The 22,194-nt window shown below is 52.8% G+C and overlaps 1 protein-coding gene across 13 annotated transcripts in view; it reads right to left on the reverse strand.

The window, feature by feature from the left end:
* The window catches only part of Epb41l1 (erythrocyte membrane protein band 4.1 like 1), a 119,590-nt gene extending 101,189 nt beyond the window's left edge, over positions 1-18,401 (reverse strand). For all 13 annotated transcript variants that reach the window (XM_060382954.1, XM_060382957.1, XM_021650971.2 and 10 more), the window contains exons 1-2: positions 18,264-18,401; positions 1,371-1,425 (exon numbers count right to left, since the gene is read on the reverse strand). The gene's annotated coding sequence lies outside the window, so the exon portion shown is untranslated. The remainder of the gene's footprint in view (positions 1-1,370; positions 1,426-18,263) is intronic.
* Positions 18,402-22,194: the final 3,793 nt, after the last annotated feature.

Below are 22,194 nucleotides of genomic sequence, written 5' to 3' on the forward strand. Positions count from 1 at the left end.
TCCCACAGAGTCGCTTGCCTCCGAGCCTGTCCTGGGAGGGCTTGAGGAAGGTGAGGAATAAATGCCTGACCCAGGTCTCTGCCTCCCCTTACTGCGCCTCCACCTCCCTGTCCACGCACACAGGAGCTTGCCCAAATGTCAGGGAACTGCTGGGCAGGCCCCTCCCGGGAACTCCTAATCCTGGCTGCTCCCTGGCCACGGACAGAGAATTCCTTGTTCCCAGCGCTTCCTGCCCAGAGATCTCCGTGGGGCCCGAGCGCTGGCAGGAAGGAGCCAAATCGCTCCTCTTACATGGAGCTAAAGCCACCCCTGCCCCCACCACTCAGGGATAACACACTCCAGCTCTGTTAGCCATTCATTCTACCTGCCCCAGCTTGGCTCACCACCACCGCCAGCCCCTCCCCCACACCCCTCCCCCACAGCCCCTGCCCGCATTCTCTCACACACACACACCCCTCACATCTATGCAAAACTAAACCAGAAGATTCTAGAATAACGTTAACCCTGGGTAGGCCTGCCTAACAACCCCAACACTGACATACACATGTGACTTTGCAATTTCTAAATCAATGTAGGTCACTGGAGTTTGCCCGCCCTGAGACCTTGCTCACCCTGCTGTGAGCCCGTGGTGTTTTGTTTTGGTCAGTAGAAGCCTTCCTGTGTAGTCTGTGTTGGACTGCAACATTCCCTCAGCCTCCTTCATGCTAGGATTACAGTGACATGTGTTACTGTGCCTAGCTGAGCCAAAGAAAGGTCTGCGGTATTCCCTGGCCTAAGGAATTAGCCAACTAATAATCTCTAGCCTTACCTGAACTTCGACAGGGGCTACAACCCGCTTAGCTATTTTGTATGTTGAAATTCTTTGAGGTTTATTTTCAATGAATAGTTCCCTTAAAAACTTGTCTTAAAAAAAAAAAAAAAAGAAAAAGAAAAGTAAAAAAAAAAAAAAAAAAAAAATTCCTACCAGGAAGTTTAACAAATGTCATTCATCCTGACCCCAGCACCTGCCTGGACCACGGAGGCTCTGTTGCATTCGGTGGTGAGGCAGAGGGGAGCCACACTCTGACTTGCCTAATCTACAATCTACATCCAAGAGCAGCTGAGTGAAAGAAAGCAAGGGCTCGCATCCTGCAGACTAGCTAGATCTGGCTTCCAGTCTGAGGTCTCCATCCCTAGTGGGCAAATGTGCCAGCTCGTATCATCAGAGTGCTTAGTGAAGGAACACCTTCCTCCACAGGGACAGCCTCAGCACTGCCCCCTTTGCCAGCCAGACAAACCCTCATGCTGTCCCAGCAGTGACAGAGCAATCAAGAACCTCTGGGTCCACCCTCGGCTGAAGCAGGGAACAGCGGCGGGGGGGGGGAACTCACCCCTCCTCTGCCTCGGCGCAGCGGCTCCCCAGGGAGGACGTCCTCAGCTAGGCACCTGGAATGAGAAGAGAGGGTTATGTTAGCCTCTTCAGCATGTGGGGCTGGCACGGGATGGCCCAGGGAATCTGGGAAGTCACTGAACCTGTTACACAGAAAGGCCAGAGAGCAAACAGAAAGCCAGAGGGCAGGTAGGGAATCTGCAGGGCGTGGAGACTAAGGCAGAGAATGAGCCTCCCTTCTCAGAGCGATGGGAAGCCACCGGCTGGAGAAGGGACTGGAAAGAACTCAAGAACAGCCACAGGAGAATTAACGAGGAGGGAGGAGCCTGTGCTGGAACAGCCTCAGAGGGGCAAAGTGAGTGGGCTCAGAAGACACTTAAAGGAGGGATCCATAGACTTCACAGTGTACTGGGGAGAGGCAGAGGGGCAGCAAGACCCCTCTTCACAGGACCTTCCTTCACATCATTCCAGTAGTTTCCAGCACCCTGGGAAAAGCACAGCCATCACTGTCTCCCCCTGACTGTTCTGCCTCAGTCTCCCCATCTGTGACAGAAATGTAGATGGACTTTAGGCATCTCTTAAGGTCTTTCTAACACTAGTACTCTGTTCTGGTATACCACCCTTACCAGGTTTTAAGCCCATTTGTGTCTTCTTTGCCCTCCATTGCAGACCTGGCCTGGCGGTGTAGAAGGAAAGACTTGAGTCCTCAGGCTCATGAACTCCGAAGCACCAGTCTCCATGTTTCTGTGCCATAAGGACCATGGTGATCAGGTGGACAGGAGGAAATCACACAGTGGTATCTGAATGTGGGCTCTGGAGTTCTGTGGCCTGGCAAGTCACTTCCCTTCCTGATCTAGGAATGTATGATCTGCAGCGGCAGCTTCCCGAACCAACAGGGGATTGGAGGAGACGATCCTATGGGGAGCCTCTAGAGAGGGCCCACAGGGAGAACGAGATTGTACACACATGAGAATCCTGAGCTCCAGAGAGTGAAGTGGCACACTGAGGCTAAGTAGGGAGTGGCAGAGCTAAGACTGCCAAGAGCCACTAGGCTGCAGGTTGTCATCATTGTCATCTTCTCCTCCTCTTCCTCTTCTCTTCATCATCATCATCATCCTTTCCTCTTCTTCCTCTTCTTTCTCCTGCTCTTCCTCTTCTGCTCCTCCTCCTTCTGAGATAGAGGCTCTAGGCAGCCCTGGCTAGCCGGACACTCACTGTGTAGGCCAGGCTGGCCTTGAACTCATAGATAGTCACCTGTCTCTTCCTCCACAACATTAAGACTGAAGGCGTGCCCTACCGCACAGAGCTTGGACCCAGGTTCTAAAATACTAGGTTGTCTGTACGTTATTTTATGCTGCTTTTTTGGATAGGGAAAGTGAGGCTAAAGAAATTCCAAATGACCTGCCTAAATTATTCACAGGAAAAATTTTCACAGGGATTTGACCAGACCTCCTTGGTGAGAAAGACTGTGGTCCTCTGTGCTATCCAGAAGGTAGATGGCTGCAGAGAAGCTCCGGTTTCAGGGCTTGGAATGGAGAGGAATGATGTCAGGCAGCTGTGGCTGTGTGTGCTGCATGCCACACACCCCAGGGCACCCACCTGCGCATGCGCCCCAGAGCTCCTTCATGTGCAGCTACCTTAAGAAAAACAGAAGTTGCTGGTGGAACAAAAGCTTCTTTCTTAGACGCCCTCTCTGGGGACTAGACGGGAGAGGAGGCCACAGTCCTGCCAGGGGTGAGCAGAGGGCTGGATCTAAATAAACAGAGGCACCAACTGTCCACCATCTTGCTGTGATCCCGGCCTGACCTTCCCACATATCCACTCTCCCCTCCCTGTTCCCTTCCTCCTCTGTGTCTCCAGCTCCACCATGACACAGCTACACTAAACAGTGTCGGGACTCTCTCAGGGCCAGGAGGGAGGGTGCCAGCCTCACACCACCACATTCCAGAGGCAGAGGCGGGAAGAGCACTGCAAGTTCAAGACCAGCCTGTTCTACAAAGCAGGGTACAGGACAACCGAGGGTATATAAAGAGCCCCTGGCCGGGGGGCTGGGGGCTGGGAGGCAAGGAGAGGATAGCACCTGTGGGATACCACCATAGACCATCCTCTGACCTCCCAATATATGCAAACACACAAACATGCACACGAATATGCACACACACAGAGACACACAAAAACAAACAAACAAACAAAAAGACACGGTGCTGGTTGGCTTTTTGTCAGCCTGATACAAGCTAGAATCCTGGGAGAAAGGAATGTCAATTAAGAAATTGTCTCCATCCTAGGGGCCCTGTAGGCGAGTCTGTGGGGGGCTTTTCTTGATTAATAATTGATGGGGAGGGGCCTGATCCACTGTGGGAGTGGCCACCCCTGGACACGTGGTCCTGGGTTGTATAAGAAAGCTGGCTGAGCAAGCCAGTAAGCAGCATTCCTCCATGATTTCCGCTTCAGTTCCTGCCTTGAGTTTCTGCCCTAACTTCTTCACTCAGGTATGAACTGTGACCTGGTGTATAAGCCAAACAAATCCTTTGCTCCCCAAGTTGCTTGTGGTCATGGTTTTTATCATAGCAATAGAAAGCAGACTAGAATAACCCTTTTCTGTTACAGGAGACTAATAAGGCCACTCCTTACCTGCTCCTGTCTCCTATAACAGCCTCAAGGAAAGATGCCCTCCTAACGCTGGCTCTGACATCACTAAAACAGGGCTGGGAAGTCCTGCACTTGTGCTGTCTGTGTAGCTAGGAAATTTCCTTGGGTAGGCCTCTACTTCCTCATCTGCAAAACGGGAACTTATCTTTACTGATCATGCCATAAAGGGGGATCCAAAAGGGTCCTCCCAAAGGCAAGCCACTGATTGAGGTATCACACAAAGCAACCCCAGCTCCCCATCCCAGCTCCCATGCTTCCCTCTGGTCCATTCCTCAGCCAAGCAAGTGGCACAACCAAACCCAAGTAGCGGATGTAGCACTGGCAGCAATATCCTCACGCTCAGTGGCAGCAGGAGCCACTGTCAATCAGAATCAAGCATATGCCAACTATGCTGGATGCTTCCTGGGATCACTTCTCAAAGGCCATCAGCCTCATTGACAGATGACAGAATAAGCCTCAGCAGAGTAAAGTACCCAAAAGTCACACAGAGCAAGTGTCACGGCCAGAATGAGAAGCAATGTTACCCTGGAGGCTACGGGATTATCCATGGTAGTATCTCACCAAAAGGCATTCAGGGTTGGAGGTGAGGCAAGGAATATCAGCCTGCTCTGTCTCCCCAAGTCTCCTCAAGTAACTGGCCTTTACAGAGATTTATATTGTTATTGGAATGTGTCCAACTCCACACTGGCTATATCAACATTGTCCAGTAGAGAGATGATGTAAGGCAGGCACAGTGACAGGTGCCTGGCTTGCCATCACGAAGCTACTGAGGAGCCTGAGGCAAGAGAAGAGAGAGATGTGCTGGCTAGCTTTATGTCAACTTGACACAAGCTAGAGCTATCTGAAAGAAAGGAAGCTCAACTAAGAAAATGCCTCCATTAGATGGAGTTACAGGCAAGTCTGTAGGGTATTTCCATAATTAGTGATTGATGGGGAAGGGCCCGGCTCACTGTGGGTGGGGCTATCCCTGGGCTGGTGGTTCTGGGTTCTGTAAGAAAGCAGGCTGGACAAGCCATGGGGAGCAAGCCAGTAAGCAGCACCCCTCCATGGACTCTACATCAGCTCCTGCCTCCAGGTTTCTGCCTGTTTGAGTTCCTGTCCTCACTTTCTCCCATGACAAACAGCAAGTGATATGGAAATGTAAGTCAAATAAACCCTTTCCTCTCCAAGTTGCCTTTTTGGTCCTACTGTTTCATCACAGCAATGGAAACCCAAACTAAGACTAGAGACACAGCTGAGAATTGCAGTGCACAGCTGTTGTAATCCTGGCACTCAGGGAGAGAGAGGCAGGCGGGTCACCGTGAGTTCGGGGCCAGCCTGGTCTACTAAGTGAGTCCAGGACAGCCAAAGCTATACAAAGAAAAAACAAAGAAAGACTAGAGACACATTAATTAAAAGTATAATGCAATCTATACACGAGATATAAAAAATTAATTAGCCACATTTTAAGAAAGGATAAATAGGTGAAATTCATTAATTATAAGCCCTTTAACCCAACGTGTAAATTTCAAAATGTAATCAATATGTACTACTTAGATCTTCCTTTTCTTATGCTAAATCTTATAAATCCAGTGTGTGTTTTCAAATATTTAGCTTTTAAAATTGAGAGACTACATTCACAAACCTGATTTCCCAAATGTTCGGAGAAGTTTGTCTACAACTGAATAGATACTGCTTTAAAAATGCTTAATTGATAAATAAAATTAAATAGTTAACAGAGTTTAAAATTCAGTTCCTTGGCCTCGCTAGCCACATGTCACTAATAGCTTCTGTTGGAGCTAGCACCCTAGAGCAGGTCCTCGGGGTGTAAGGTGGTGACCTCCAGGGCTCTGGCCCAGTGCTAACTAAGCCTCAGACGCACAGCTGCATGGGAATGGAATGGTGTCCCTCACTTCACAGCCCCAGCTGAGCCTGAGGTTAAGGCCCACCTCTGGTGTCTGTTATATCCACAATGTTGGTGATCGAGGGACCAGAGGTCAGAGAATGACAATGTAGCTCAGAGAGCAGTCACCGGTGTTGACAGGGCCTGACGACCTAGCAGTTTGAGCCTAGCCCTGCCCCAGGCTCCACTTCTAGAGAAGAAATAAGTCTCTGTCCTCTTCTCCTGGAGGCCTGCTCCTCCAGTGCAGAGGGGAGGAAGGGCCTAGAACAAGAAAGGCTAGAGGGGGAGGTGAGGAGGCTACAGGGGGAGATGAGCAGGAGAAAGGCACCACAAGGCAGCACTCAGTGACAGGCTATAGCACAGAGGGTTTAGGCCACTGTGACCTCCCTGTCTCCCCTCGCCAATGCACAGCAGGTGACAAAACCAGCTCAGTACACTGACTTCCTGCATTCTGGGTGGGTCCCCTGGGCTAGGCACCCTCCTTCCCAAGAGTGCTCAGGTGCAAGCCCTTGGACCAGGGCCAGGGCTCATACTTACCTCCCAGGCTTACCTCCGCTGGAGGCAGGGGGAAAGGTCCAACTGGCAGGCTGCCCCCTTGGGAAGGAGTAGTCCCCAGAGACAGGCCTCACAGTGGGGAAGAGGTAGCAGGCACAGGCCAGAAAAGCCTGGGTGGCTCCACCCCTCTCCAGGAGAACAAGGCCAGCACAGCCCCCTCCAGCCAGCCCAGCGGGGTGAAACTCAGCTGCCATTAGGTTTAACAATTAACTCCGATTGGTTTTCAGTTCAGCAGAAAGTAAATCCAGCAAAAAGTCTTACCTGACGCTAAGGGAACTTGGAAAGAAGTCAGGGGGCTGAGAAGAGGGAGGGGGCTGTGCCTGCTGGTGTGTATTCCTCCATGACGTCAGAGGCAAGGCCTGATGCAATCAATAAATCTTTCTAATAAGATTGGTCAATCAATAAATCTTTCTAATAAGCAAATGAAGAGTGGAGGTAACCTGGACTAAAACAGGCCTGGCTGGGTGGGCAGACTGGCAGAAGAAGGGGAAGGAAGGGATGTCTTGGGCTGAATATTCCGTCACCCCTTGGGTATCACAAATCCTACCGGCGGCCGCTGGGGACACACTAGAGAAATGGTTCTGAAGTCCCCAACCCTGAAGGCCATCCCTGATCTAGTCTTCCCATCATGACCTTGGGAGCCCTGACTTCTTATAATTACCAGAGGTGAAGTCCCACCACAGCACCTGCTGGACAGGCCCAGGCCCACGGTGCTAGCTGGCTCAGCTGTGTTCCCCATCTCTGGCTGCTTGGCAACAGCCTCCTCACCTAAGGCCCACCCCCTGACATCCCCCACATCTCCACATGCCTCCTGCTCCCACCCATCCAGCCCTTTCTCCCTTTCCGGAGAGAAGGCTGGAATGATGAAGGCTCCAGCCCACACATCCCACTCACCTGGATTCCGTACCCCTGGAGACAGATGGCTCCCAGCCTGACACAGGATCAGCATTTCCAATTCTCCTTGGATTCCTGGCACCCACCTCACCCTCCTCCCAACCCCTAACACAGACCTACATCCACATCCCTCCACAGACTCAGGGGCCGGCTCTCATGAGGCTCTCGGGCGGTGGGCCTCTGTTTCCCATCTGTCTAATGGCGGGGTTAGGAGGGCGGATCTTTTCTGCTGCTGGTTCTCTCATCTTTAGAGATCCTGCTGTTTCTGGGGTCACTTTTCACTTTAAATTTGGACAGAACAGGGTTCAAATCTTGACCTTGGCCAGGTACACAGGCAGCTCCACAAAGGCCTGGAGCTGAAGACCACCTCAGTGCCTAGCACCAGCCGGCATAGAGAAAACCTAAACATCTATGGCTGCTTCTGCTGAGCAACCTTCACTGGCTCCCCGTTGCCCAACAAAAACCCCCCTCCCAGCCCCCAGCCCCCAGCCCTTGCTCTCAGTAGTGGCATCAAGCGCCATCAGTCCTGCAGTACTATTATTCTTGGCAAAATGAAGCTTGCCACCCGCCCTCCTCCTGAGCCCCTCCACATGGAGACTGGGGCTGTGTGTTTTCACTCCGCGCTTTCTTGCATATAAACATGTGCCCCACCCTGACCTCAGAAGCCCACGCTGTACAGGAAGCCCCTCTTTCCCACTTCCTGCCCTTCCAGCTTAGAGGCTCCTCTGTTCCCTGCAGCCCACTGTTTTCCTCACTCAGCAGCATTGGGTCTCTGTTAGAGGCTGGCTCCTTGTGCTAGAGCTTTCCCGCCCTTACATGACCAAAGACCCTGAGAGACCTCAGAACTTGTGTAAAGACTTCAATCTTTCACTCTGGCCATGAGAAAAAGCCTTTATTTGCTGAAGCAATAAAGATGATAATCACTAATTTAAAAGTAACGGGTTACGCCCGTGTGTTGGTCATTTATTCTCCACAGTGCTTTCCAGACACCTTACATAGAGCTGCCGTTCTATCTCCAAGCCCCCGTTCCTACCTCTTTGGATTGGTTTGTTGGCTTTGTTTCGTTTGTTTGTTTGGGGAGGGGGACACCAAGATGGAATTTCTATACAATCCCTGTTGGCGTCAAGATCACAAACCCCTGCCTCGTCTGACAAGTGCTGGCTGACAAGTGCTGGCATTATAGGCGCGCACTCCCACACCCAGCCAGAGCCCTTCGTTTCAACCTGAGAAAATCGAGACTCAAGATTTGCCCAAAGTCACACAGCCAGCAAATGGCAGCATCGGGAGTGGAAGTTAAGTTCTTAGCTATTGCCCTGCTTGGCCTCTCTCCAACCTACAAATAAAGGGGGAGCTGTGTGAGAAGCTGTGGCCTGCCAGTGACTGATGTGGGCCACAGGGGTTCCAAAGAAACTGGCCCGGCTCAAGGCTGGAGGCTCAGCCAATAAAACTTCTAGGCCTGGATTATACACCTGCTCCATGCACAGCCCCGTGCAGGGGGCTGGGGAGCAAAGAATGAGACATGAGACTCCTCAGTAGTGAAAGAGACCAGATGTCTCTCAGATAAAGCTGAGACCCAGCAGCACTTGCCCCAGAAAGGAACAGATAAGGCACCACGGGAGTGTAGAGGAGGCAGGGGGGATCTCACCTTGGGGTGGAGGAGAGCCCGTGAGGCCTTGTGGGCTGGAGGCTGGCGTGTGAGCAGAGCCTTGAAAAAGACATACAGGATTTTGACAGGCAAGCCTGTCATTCTTGGCAGGGAGTAACAGAGGAGCAAGGGCAAAGTATGATACAGCTGAGTGCTGGGCACACCCCGTGAGCCTCCGGAAAGGAGTTTTCCTTGCCCTCCGCTTGGCACGCGTCCAGCTATGCAGAGAGCCCTGAAGAGAAACCACCTTGAACTTCCCCAGACTCACGGGCACCTGCTGCACTTGTGGTGAGTGGGAGAGAGTGAGCGGGGACCTGCGGGCCCAGGCATGTGCTTTGACACGTGGGAGGGGACAGGAGGAACCTGAATCCAGGCTCTGTCCATTCCCAGGAGATAGGGACACTGAGCATAGGCTGAGGCAGGTGACACAGAGGCACAAAAGGAGATGAGCAGAGAAGACAGATGGGGCAGCAGGAGACTCAACTTCCAGCACCTCAGATCAAAGCTGCACCCCCACCTTACAAGGGAAAACTGAGCCCAGACAGACGAAGGGGCCTTCATAGCAAAACTAGTCAGCAGTGCACCCAAGACACTAGGTAGAAACACTCTCTCTACATGGTCCCGCCGTTAGCTACCTGTTGACCCTTCTCTGGACCTTAGTTCTGACTCCACAAGAGTCCTGAAGTTAAAGCATGGTGGCTCACACCTGTTGTCCTAACACCTGGGAGGCTGAGCCAGGAGAAATGCTGAGTTCCAGGACAGCCTGGGCTAAGAGTGAGATCCTGTCTTAAAAACAAACAAATAAGCCAGGTGGTGGTGGCACACGCCTTTGAGCCCAGGACTCGGGAAGCAGAGGCAGGTGGACCTCTGAGTTCGAGGTCAGCTTGGTGTACAGAGTGAGTTCTAGGACAGGCAGAGCTGCACAGAGAAACCCTGACTCAAAACACAACAACAACAGAAACAGTACTGAAGAGGCGATCCTAAACTTTCCTGGGTGACACAGAGACTTAGAGAGTGCACATGGATCCTCTCCTGGGGACAGTGCACACTCCTTATGTGCCTGCTGCCAAGTAAGTTCTCTGATGTGAATCCTGGAAGGGATAAACCAGCAAAGCTCCTTGGTCAAGGTCTCAGGTAGGGTGTCTGAGCTGGGCCAGGCTACTCAGCTGATAGTCAATGGGCAAGGGTGGGGTGGTCTCCCCATGAGACCATAGCTGCCCAGTGTCTAAGGTGATACTCTGAGGTCAACAGCCCGGCCTGTTTGGGAGTCTGGACTTCTGAGTTGTACTTGGAACAAGAATGCTCTGTCCCAGCACTCGGCTGTCCCTCTTCTACCCCAGAGGACCCTGGGGCTCCCGGCTCTGGCCTCTGCTTCTCAGCCCACTTCCTCCAGAGTTCCAGCCATCATTAAGCCAGCCAGGGGATCCCCAAGCCCCTTCTACAGACAACTGACCTGCAGACAATAAGTTCTTTAACTGGAAGACTCAATATCATTTCTGAGGAATTAAAGTGGTCAGTGGGAAGATAACTAGGAAAAAAAAGAAAAAGGTAAAGGAGGCCAGGTATGGTGGTCCATGTTCTTCATCTCAGCACTCAAAAGGCAGAGGCAGGAGGGTCTCTCTGACTGTGACGCCAGCCTAGTAGCAAGTTCCAGGACAGCCAAGGCCACATAGTGAGGCCCTGTCTCAAAAATAAACAGATCGGCTGGTGATGACGCACACCTTTAGTCCTGGACTCAAGAGGGAGAGGCAGGCGCATGTCTAAGTTCTGAGTTCAACGCCAGCCTGGTCTACAGAACAAGTTCCAGGACAGCCAGGAACGCTACATGTGGCCAGCCTAAGGCCTGTAGCCCCTGACACTGTGGCAAAGCACAGGCTTGGAGTCCCAGTGCTCAGAGTGAAGAGTTTGTTCTTAGGATTCGAACAAACCTCCTAAATGTCCTCACAGGCCCCAAGAAAGAATCGAAAGTACCTGTGGGCTTTGGCTAGATCAAGATTTAAACCCCGGCTGGGCTTCTTGCTGGCTGAGCACTGGGTAGGCTGGGCATATTATTTAGCCTCCTCTGATGTGACAGGGATTGGAGTCTGTGTCCCTGGGTAGTGAGTGGCAAGGATTAAAAGACAGAAGTCTCAGGAAGCGCTTAGCATAGCACCTGATGCGAAGAAGAAGCCGATAAGTGACAGCAGAGATTTCTAAGTCTCCGCAATGAGCCTATGACAACCCTAGGCTTTCTAATTCCAGGTAACCCCAAATCAGTCGCCTGAAGTGGCTCTGCAGACTTTATCTTTAGACCTATAATCTCAAGAGAGGGTGGAGAGGGACGGCATAGAAAGGCAAAATGGAGAGAGTTCGAGAAACCCCAGCGGAGGAGGAGGAAGTGGGAAGTATGAGGCAGAGCTCCCCAGCTTGGGAAAAGATGTTTTATTGGAAGCTGCCAAGCTAGGATAACCCTCTTCCTCTCACCCATTCCCAGATCCTCCCTAAGGCCAGGACTACAAGAACTCAGCCTGCAGGGAAGCACAGGCCTGGTGCTGAAGCCTTCAGTTACCTCCGGGAGCTGCCTCCCTACACTGCTGCCCAGGGCAGCTTCCTCCTCTCCCGCTGGAGCACACAGAGTGGCCACTGCCAGGCTGGGAACTGAACAACCTGCCTGGTCAGCCACACAGGAACTGCTTTCTCACCCAGCCCCCACAGACCTCTTTCTTTTCTTTTTAAGTGTGTATGAGCGTATGCCTGCAGGCATCTGTGCATACCGTGTGTGTGCCTGGTGGCCAGTGAAGCCAGAAGAGGGCAGTGGGTCCCCTGGAACTGGAACTGGAGTTACAGTTATGAGTCTCGGTGTGGCTGCTGGGAACTGAGCCTGGGCACTCCAAAAGTCCAGCAAGCACTCTCACACTGAGCCATCTCTTCAGCCCTGGGGCCTCTTTCTGGCTGCTGACCCTCCAAGCTGAATACTCACCTCTCTCTAGGACTTGTACAGTACCCTCTTTAGGCATCTACAGGCCCTAAACTCATGATTCGGGGAGGGAAGTGGCAACTGGGGAAAACACATGGTTCAGGAGCCACAGATGACATTTTTGTTGTTCTTGTTGTTTGTCTTTTGACACAAGGTTTCTTGTGGCTGTCCTGGAACTCACTCTGTAGACCAGGCTGGCCTCAAACTCATGGAGATCCACCTACCCTTGCCTCCCTGAGTGCTGGGATTAAAGGGGTGTGCCGCCACAATTGGCCCAGATAAGGTATGTCAGTTGTCACTGACAGCTCTGGGGTGTCACGTCTATCTTAGCTTAAGTTCCCCTTCCCAAGCTAATGAGCAGCAACAGGCTTTGTGTCCACGGATTCCCCAGCTCTGAGCTTGGTAATACTTTGTGCAAAGCCTCTATGTGAGGGAGAAGAGGCAAGCCCTCCCTGGGAGAAGAGTGGGCTGGGCTCTGCTGAGGTGCTGCGGATGTGGCAATGGCCAGGGGTTATTATGATGATGAAGGTTATAATTAAAAAATTACAGCAACAAACCCTTAAGCGATTCACAAAGAGCTCTCTCATTATCTCCCGGGATTTGGGATCTGGCAGGATTGGTCTAGATTCTAGACCCATTCTAGACTCTAGAAGATGATTCTTCACGTCTGAAAATGTAGCAGGGTTAAGTAACTTCCGGCTACTCAGTGTAGAGATGGGGAGAGCCCCCAGAGGAAGTAGTAACCGAGTACTGTCCACAGCTCCATCCTGGCCAGTCTCATCACTGTGACAGTCACAGGGACTGTTGTCCCCAGCTCATAGCTGAGGAAACTGACCCCACCCCCCACCCCACCCCGCTACGGCTCATGGCCACTCTGTTCAGAGCCTAAGTTCGATCTGAGCCTGAGGACTCTGAGGCTATGCTCTTTCCTGTCTTCTGTCTAGAGTGGGTTGAGTAGTGACACCCACCCTTCCCACCTCGCCTAAGCAGAACCTCAGAATAAGACCGTATTTGGAAATAGGGTCTTTGCAGACGTAATCAGTCAAATTTAAATGAGAACAGAGAGGATTCAGGCTCCTTAAAAGAAAGCCACCAAAGACAGGGAGAAAGTCACATGATGGCAGGGAGAAAATCACATGATGACAGGGAAGCCGTCACATGATGACAGGGAGAAAGTCACGTGGTGACTACAGGAGGAGACCAGGCCAGCAAGTCAAGGCCACAACTGCTGGCTTCCTCCTGAAGCCAGTGGGGAGCAGAGTTCTGGAAAAGAAGGTACCGCCTGGCTGACAGGGAACATCAGGCTTCCTGAACAGCGAGAATTTGCCCCCCCCCCCAAGCTGTGGCCTCAGGACACACAGACGCAGACCCAGGATCTAGAGCTCTATTTTATGGACTCCCACTCTCCAAGCAGCTGTGGAGTTAAGACATCTCAAAGGCCGAGAGAGATCAGTCCACTCCCTGAGCCACTTGACTTCCGGGCTCCTACAGGCACACACGCATTCAGACACACATGCGCGGGCACACGCACACAGCTGATGATGTTTATCCAGACCTGTCTCTATCCAGGTCCTTAAGCCTCCCCCTCTATCTAAGCCAGCAGTTCCCACCACCTGGGGAGCTGTTTTGAAATGCAAATCCAACCCTTCCTGCTTTGCTTACTTCTCCCTAGTCCCAGCCACCAACCAGCAAGACTAGGTGAAGCTCTTCCACAGGAACAGAGCCCTTCTGCCTCCCCCAGCTCTGAGGCCACTCACCAGCTTTTGCTTCAATCACATGAAACTCTTTGGGATAATAAGCCACATTGCCTTGGCACATACCGGTCCAACAAGACTATATCTAACCCAAACACCCCCTTTTCCTCTCTAAAGCCTCCATGACCAGTCACACCTCCCCACCATGCCTCAGCGTCTTCGTGCGAGGGCATCCTTGTATGTGCTGCCACACCCAGGCCGTGAACCTTGCTGTGCTCCTCTCTCTTTGTGCAGGCCCAGGGCCCAGCACAAAGGCATTCAAGCAAGCCGAACCAAACTGTGCAGTAGCCGGAAGAGTAATAACAGCTAACATTTACCAAATGTGTAATCTGTGCCCACGTTGCGCTGAACGCCCCATATGTGTTGTCTCGTTTAACTCTCAAAGCAGCCCTGTGAACAGAGACTCCTATCGGCCCGTTCTACAGGTGGAAAGACAAGAAGGAAGAGATGACCGAAGTCACCGGCAAAGCCTCAATGGCTCTTTGCCTCAATGGCTCGGGCACAGCACCAGCACCCGTTAAGGGTCTGTCCTTATCTGATTCAATTATCAGCTATGGGTTGGAAATATTAAATGTATAATCCCCCCCCAAAAAAAATCACAATCCATACATTTTAAGGTGTGGACTGTTCTGAGTAGCGTGGCAAAGCCATTTTCCCTTGCTCTGATCTTCATAAGATATGAGTCATGCAGGACAGTGGTGGCACACGCCTTTAATCTGAGCACTTGGGAGGCAGAGGCAGGCGGATCTCTGTGAGTTCGAGGCCAGCCTGGTCTACAGAGCAAGGTCTAGAACAGACATGGCTACACAGAGAAACCCTGTCTCAACCCCCTGTACCCCCCAAAAAAAGAGAGACACAATCATTCCTTGCCCAATGTGTCTATCCTGTATCTACTACCTACGAGTTAGTCACCTCAGTTTTCAGACCAGCTGTTGCACTGGAATCCCGATGCATGCTCTCAACCCTTACTTTACACAATAATGGCCCTGGTGGCTAACAATAGTGATGGAGATATACCAGAGTAGCCACAAAAGCACTTCCTGTAAGTGAAAAGATGAAAGTTCTCAGCTCAATGTGAAAAAAAATTATATATATATATAATATATATATACGAGGACACTGCACAGGGTGGGGAGGTGTGATTGGTTATGGAGGGGGAAAAAAGATATGGTATGTATGCAATTCAGTACTATTCACTTTTAGACATCTCCTAGGGAGTCTTGGACTAAATCCCCACTGGATCAAGAGGGCCTACTACACACCCCAACACCGTCATTGGATGGAAGAAGAAATATGCAAAGGAGGAAAAGTGGTGTGTCCAGCCACACCCCGAGTCTTTAGGTTCCTCATTCACTCTCATCCTCTGCACACTCTCATGGGATCCTGTTTCAGGAGGACACAGAACAGAAGCAAGGCTGTGTCTCCCAAGAGCGTTCCCCTGCCTTCCAGGCAGAGCCATCCCAACTGGGGCCACACAGTGAGAGCTCACGTCTACAGCCAGGAGTGGGAAAGAAGACAGAACCTGCCTGAAAACAATCCACGTCCTGCTTGGATAGAAGTACGGCGAGAAAGCTTAGGGAGGGACTTAAGAAAGGGTGTCATTTAGCCTCATCCCCTATTTTAGACATTAATTCGTGCGACAGGCTTATGGAACACAAATCAAAAGCCGGACACCATGTGGGACACTAGGAAGATGAACAAGCAAGTCCCTGACCAGGTGGCATTTACAGTGTAGTTGAGAGAGACAATCAAACAAGTTCAGGTATAACTACACAAAGTCCTATGAGAGACAGGAGCGCCAAGAATGTTTAAAGGCAAATAGTCCCCTAACCTAGGGAGGTGGCAAAGTCCTGTCTCCTCCCACACTGTTACACTGAAGTCTGAGGCAGCAGGTCCCAGAGTCACGTGGACAAGGACTAGACTGTATCCGCCTTCTTGTAAGTCAAGGTAAGGTTGGAGAAAATGAGCCATGGGAGGAAGCTACAGGGTGAGATCTTTCCTTTGGTCAGCAAAGGAGTTATTTGTCTAAGATCACAAGGAGACCTGGGGCCTGGAGCCAGAACCCCTACCTAGTAATGGAGGCTTTTGGGTCTACTTCAGGTACATGTAGGGCAGACTGAAAGAAGGAAGGGATTTCCCTTGTTTCAACCTAGAAGTTCCTGCCTCCTCTCGAGGGCTGCGGAACAGGTCAGAATAATTTGCATTTGTTAAAACATAGATTGCTTATTTTTGTACGGTGTAGGTCTACCAGGAGGCGACAAATTTGCATTGCTAATAAACTGGTAACCTTGCTGCAGATGGCAAGCTGACCACACCAGGGCTGGTGCTCTGGGCTCTGGGAAGTGGCAGATGGTGAGTAGGGAGGATAGCCAGCATCTCTGGGGGCAAGAAGGGTGAATTCCTGGCTAGCAAGATGTCTCAGCGGGTGAAGGCATTTCCTACCAGGCCTGATGACCTGAGTTCAATTCCCGATGCCCACCACACAGGAGAGAATGGACTCTTGAAAGTTATCCTCTGACCTTTGTCCCCCCCCATTCTGCCACACACAAATACATATAAAATGTAAGGAAAAAAAAAGTTTAAGAACAGTGAGTTCGCAGGGCACAGTGGTGCACACCTTTAATCCCAGTGCCCAGAGCCTGGTCTACTAGAGGAGTTCCAGGACAGCTAGGGCTACACAGAGAAACCCTGTCCCAAAAAAACAAAAAACAGGGCTGGAGAGATGTCTCAGTGGTTAAGAGCACTGTCTGCTCTTCCAAAGGACCCAAGTTCAATTCCCAGCACCCACATGGCAGCTCATAACCGTCTATTAATGCTGATTCCAAGTGCTCTGACTCATTTACACTAATGCATATAAAATAAAACCAAATAAATATTTACAAAAACAAAACAAAACAAAAAACAAAGTCCAGCCTCAAAGAACCAACACTGAGCTCCCTCACCATCTAACCAGAGAGTCTGAGGTACAGGAAGGTCAAAGTCCTTAGGAGAAAAGAAGCTTAATAAATATTAAACACAGATGAGTTTGGTTGTTGGAAAAAAAAAAAAAAAAAAAGACCCCTGGAACCCAGCACCTCTCCTGAAGTGTGTATTCAGGGAAAGATAAGAACCCCAGCTTCACCCCCATTCTATCACTATCCACTTGTCCCCCCTTTACACACCCAGCTCCCTCCCTTTCTACTCCAAATCCTGCACACTTATCCCTGTACACAAGCCAAGCAGCCAAGAGCAGTGAAGTTAGGGAGAAGAGCCAGAAGGTTGGAGCTTGCTTGCCTGTCCTCTTCCCTTCCCTCTGTGGGAGCCTCAGCCTCTCTAGATCCAGTCCACCCACCTAAAAGCCCGCAAGGCCAGCGACTAAATCCCCGAACTGGACTTCCTTTTCACCTCGTTTTTCAAATGGGGGGGGGGCTCTCTGCTCTTCCAGTTAGCAGCAAAATGGCCCTCCTCTTGCTGCTCCACAAGCAGGCTCCCCCATACACAACAGCTACACACACAGGAAAACAAACACACCAGAACTTATCAAAACAGAAGTCCATGTACATCCAGAGATATCTTATTTCCTGTTCCTCAGTAAAATGTGCACATGCAGCTACATGCACAAGAAATAGACAGGGAGAACGCACACATGGCACAAGGACTAGACATGCATGCGGTGCCCAATACACGGTACAGACACACATCTCTCAAAGTACAGAGGCCTCCCGGGAAGGGGATTCCTTGGAGCGGGGCGCTGGCCCTTTAAGACAGTGCTTGGTCTTACTCGTCCTTTTAGGGTACCTAGGCTGGGGCTGAGGGTGAAGGTGGGAGCGCCGCGGGCCAAGCTGGGCTGCATCTGGCCCCGGTGACGGTCCCCACTCCACTCGGAAGCCGCCGGGTTCTCCCAGCACCCCACACCCACGCCCGCACACACCCACCCCTCACACTCACACTCCCGGGATTCAGGCAGGCCACGCCCTCCTCCGCCCAGCTCCGCGGGGAGGCAGGCTCGGCTGTCAGCAGGGCGAACCCCGGGTGTGGCTGCCCACCTGCCGGCAGGGAGCCTCGGCTGGGCGAGGGCGCCCCCGCCGCCGCCGCCGCCCACTTCCCCGGCCGGGGCCGGGCTCCGGGCGACGCCAGCGCCTCGGCCGCCGCCCCCACCCCCTCCTCCTGGCAGTGCGGAGACAAAGCCGAGCACACGCACACAGGGGCTACGCGGGGGCTCACACGCGCACACGCGGGGAGTCACACCGGCTGGCGTGCACACAGCGAAACACACACACGCACACGCGCACACACCCGCCATCGCTTCAGCCGCGAGCGAAGCCATCCGCGCAGGCACACACCCTCCTCCAGAGGCACACACGGCTCCACACTGGGACACACCCTCTTCCAGGCACCTCCGCGGACAGGCACACGCAGACACGCGCGCCGACCCTCACCCAGATCAGCGCACCGACCGGCCCCTTCCTCGGATGCACACGCGCGCACGACGCCGAGCATCCACTCGAAAAGACCCACAGACCCGGGCGCGTTCACATCCAGCGCACACCGGGAGACGTGGAGCCCGCGCGCACACGTACCCGCAGGGACGGGGATCGAGGCTCGCGGCTCCGGCCACGCGCGTCCTCCGGCACGCGAGGCTCCGGACGGTCTCGGCGCCCTGCGAGCCTGGCGGCGGGGGCACGGCTTCCGGGAGCCGTGTGTCTGTCTGTCTGTCTGTCTGTCTTTCGGTCCAGGCGGCTCCGAGGCGCTCAGGAGCTGCGCAGAAGTGCCCCGCGCCTCGCTCGCTCCTCCGCTCCCTCCCACGGCGCTCGGCCCCCTCTCCTCCCCTCCCCTCCCTCCCCTCCCCTCCCCTCCCTCCCCTCCCGCTCCACACACCCCCTCTCCCCCTCTGCCCCGCCCCGGCGGCTCCCTAGGAGGAGGAGGAGGAGGAGGAGGAGGAGGAGGCCGTGGCGAGCCGGGCCAGGCAGCGTCCAGAGGGCGTGCAAAGCGGCGGGAGCGCTAGCCGCTGGCCCCGGAGCCCAGCAGCCGGGAGGGCGGCTCGGAGGGGCGTGCGCCCTGCCAGCCCGCGCCGCTCTCCTCCCCACGTGGGCCAGGCGTCCACCTGAGCCTCGGCGGAGCCCGGAGGCCCGCGAGGAGGGACCGCGAGGGGGAGACTCCACGCGCAGCCTCCTCTTCCTCCACGTCCCCAGGCCCGTGGGCTCGGCCGTACCCAGAGGATCGCCGCGGGCCCCGAGGCCGTTGCTTCTCGGCTGTGACCAGCTGTTAGCCTGGGCTAGCCCGGTGGGCCGGCGGCACCACTGGCCTCCTCTGCCTCCAGCGGGGACCTGGCCGACGCCCACCAACCTCCAGTTTCCCTCCTATTGTTCGAAGAGCCCTGCAGCTCTTTCCAGCCCGCCTCAGGTGGAAGCCCCTTTGCCCTCTCTGGGAGCTTAGCAGGGGCCTAGCCCCTGGTCCGGGGACCCCGGGACCCACAGACCCAAGCATGCCCAAAGTAAAGCGTTTCTTTGAATTAGGATCGTGTCTGCCCTGGACTTTTTCTGGCTCCTGCCGAAGGTCCTGCTTTGAACACACACTTAAAGCCAAGCATAGGAAAGGGGCAAACTAACCAAAAACATCGGACCTAGAAGAGCATCCTGAGAAGGTAGGGCGTCCCTCAGTGCCCCAGTATAGAGATGGAGAACCCGAGCTTATGTTCCCACGGCAAGAGGCCGACCTCGGAAAGGCCAGGAACATTGAGCCTCCTTTGTTAGACTCTGATGGGAAGAAATGAGGAAGAAGTGAATGTAAGAACTTGCGGGGGATTTTACTGCAAGTCTGGACATGGGTGACAACAGGGCAGGAGACTCCTCCTAAATGTTAGGGCCTTCTTGCCTCACTTGGCCCTAACCATATGGTGAGTGGTAGCTGTGATCCACCTAAGGGGCCCAGGTATAGCACCGAGTCAAAGCCAAGGCCATGCTGGCTCCTCCCCACCCTCAACGCTCCAGTGTAGGATGCAAGGAGCAGATCAGAATCCGAACAGCTGACTAGATAAACCCAGAAGAGGAGGCCTGGGGTGGACCCGCAAGGGCACTGATAAACTAAGAAAGGAAACCAAGGCCCTAACACAGGACTCCGCAGCGCCCACCCAGCGTTCCTCCTTAGCACGGAGGAAAGTCCAGGATGCAGGTTAAGTTAATCGTGGGGACCAACAGCTTGCTTCCAGACGCTGTCCTGAGAGCAGCACTTGCATTAACTCATTTAATCTCTGCCGTTACAGCGGGGGTTAGAAGTTCATACACAGTCACTGCACCCCGGCCAGGATCCTGGAAGTTGATTGTGAACCCCCCCATTTAACCATAGGGCCAGCCCTGAATGTGAGGTGAAGGTAATTGACCTCCCAGAGTTAGCACCCACCACAGCAGGACTCCGTTTATGGATTTATTTATTGTCCCCCTGTAATTTCCTGGTGCCAAGCACAGACCCTGATTCAGAGACCTAACTTAGGAAAGAACTATTTGATGGGTGTGGTCCTAATGCCCTGTGCTCTGGGGAGAGAGGTTGTTATCAGTGCTATCAGTGTTATCAGATCTGCTGCTGTCAGGAGAGAGACAGAGAGAGACAGAGAGAGACAGAGAGAGAGAAGCAGAGCACTGCGGAAACCAGAATAGGTTTCCCCCAGCTCAGCAGGCTTGAAGACTGAGCTGGAACAGAATGAGCTGCTGCCCAGAATAAGTGTAAAAAGTCCTGTCCTGAGGTCTAAACCGGAGCCGCCTGAGAGAACTCTGGATGCTGTCTGTAGCTGCTAGCCACAGCCACATTGTGTGTGTGTGTGTGTGTGTATGTGGAGGGGGTAGGGAGAGAGAGTGTCTCCATGGAATCAACATGCACAAGATGTGCTATAGAAGAATCTAGATTAACAGCAGTTTCCATGAAAATCACGTCAAGACTTTAACTTGACCCTGGGCCCGATAATGCAGTGTGTGTGTGTGTGTGTGTGTGTGTGTGAATACACTTTATCAGCCAACACCAGAGGTAAAAGCAGCTTCGCCTGTTGCCCTAGAGGGATCCTGGCTGGAGCACAGGACTCAGCTCTGGGCCCCGCATCTGGGAGAGGCGCACAGGGGCCCGTCTAGAGGAGGAGACCAGAATGCTGAGGAGCTGGGCACCTCGTGATACGATGTGTGCGCAAGTGACCTGGGGAAGGGTGTGGTGCCCATCTCCAGACATCTGCAAGCTGCCACCCAAAAAGGGGATGTGATCGGTTCCTGTACTGCGTTTGTGTCTACTGAGCAAGAGGAAACCATCTGTGTACAGGAACCCCTAGGGCTCCTCTGCTGTTCCATGGGGAGCAGCTCTGTGGGTTCCCCTCAGCCCCTAGTCCCAAGACCTGGCTCATGGGAAACACTGATTACAAATTTTATGGTTGGATGATTTTGAAGGAATCACATTTAGCTCTCATGGGTAGACATTCATCCAGGAGGCTGAGTCCAGCTCAACATAAAGAACTTTCTAGAGAGGCTGGAGAGATGGCTCAGAGGTTAAGAGCACTGGCTGGCTGTTCTTCCAAAGGTCCTGAGTTCAATTCCCAGCGACCCCATCGTGGCTCACAACCATCCATAGTGAACTCTGGCGCCCTCTTCTGGTGCGCAGGCACACATGCAGGCACGATGCTGTATAAATAAAGAAAAACAAATAAACAAAAGCCCTCTCTAATGTTTAGACCTACCCCAAATTGGAATAGGCCACTATGAACAACTTCCGGCCAATACCTAATCACAGAGAGATCATGACCACCACATCTTCACTGAGAGGCAGAGCCAAGAACCAGGAGAGGACCCCTCCAGGTTGTTAGAAACAAGCCCGGTTCTAACAGGAGGAAAAGTCAGGATCAGGGCTGTAGTGATCTGTGCTGCCCTGATGGAGGCCAGCTGATCACCTGTCAGTCCCATACACTCTGATGGGGGCACTATGGCCTTGCCAGGACACATTCCCACCAGGTGGGAAGACTGCAGTGGCCCAAGAAATCCGAAAATAGAAGCCCAAGGGCGGGTGAGACTTGAAAGGAGACCTGGACTTGAGCTAGGACCCCTAGGTTCTAATCTTGCCTCTGCCATGGGTTTATTGCTTGCCTGTGGGGACCACCTTCTCCCCCATAGATTCCAGTATTTCCACGAGTGGCATGCAGAGTGATCTCCAGGCCCCTCCTAACTTGTTTGAATGGGAGTGAAAGCTTACTGGCATAGTGTATAAGAAAGTCTGTATAACTTTCAAAGTATCACTTGTCTCCACAGGGTTGTTATCATTATAAAAGAAGCAGCAATAGGATTTGGTGACTGGGCTCGGTGGGGAGGCCAGAGAAGAGACAAGGAGATGACAAAAGTAGCATTGAGATGAGGAACAAGGGCCTCTGAGCTTTTGGAAGGGTCAGGGAACATTACCCTCCACCCCCAGATCTTTAAGGGAAAATTGTGCTATGTGCCGGGTCACCTCTGGGACAGTTTCCTCATTCCTTTGAGCCACACCCCT

This window comes from Meriones unguiculatus, chromosome 4 (genome assembly GCF_030254825.1).
Source record: "Meriones unguiculatus strain TT.TT164.6M chromosome 4, Bangor_MerUng_6.1, whole genome shotgun sequence".
In the NCBI taxonomy this organism is placed as follows: Eukaryota; Metazoa; Chordata; class Mammalia; order Rodentia; family Muridae; genus Meriones; species Meriones unguiculatus.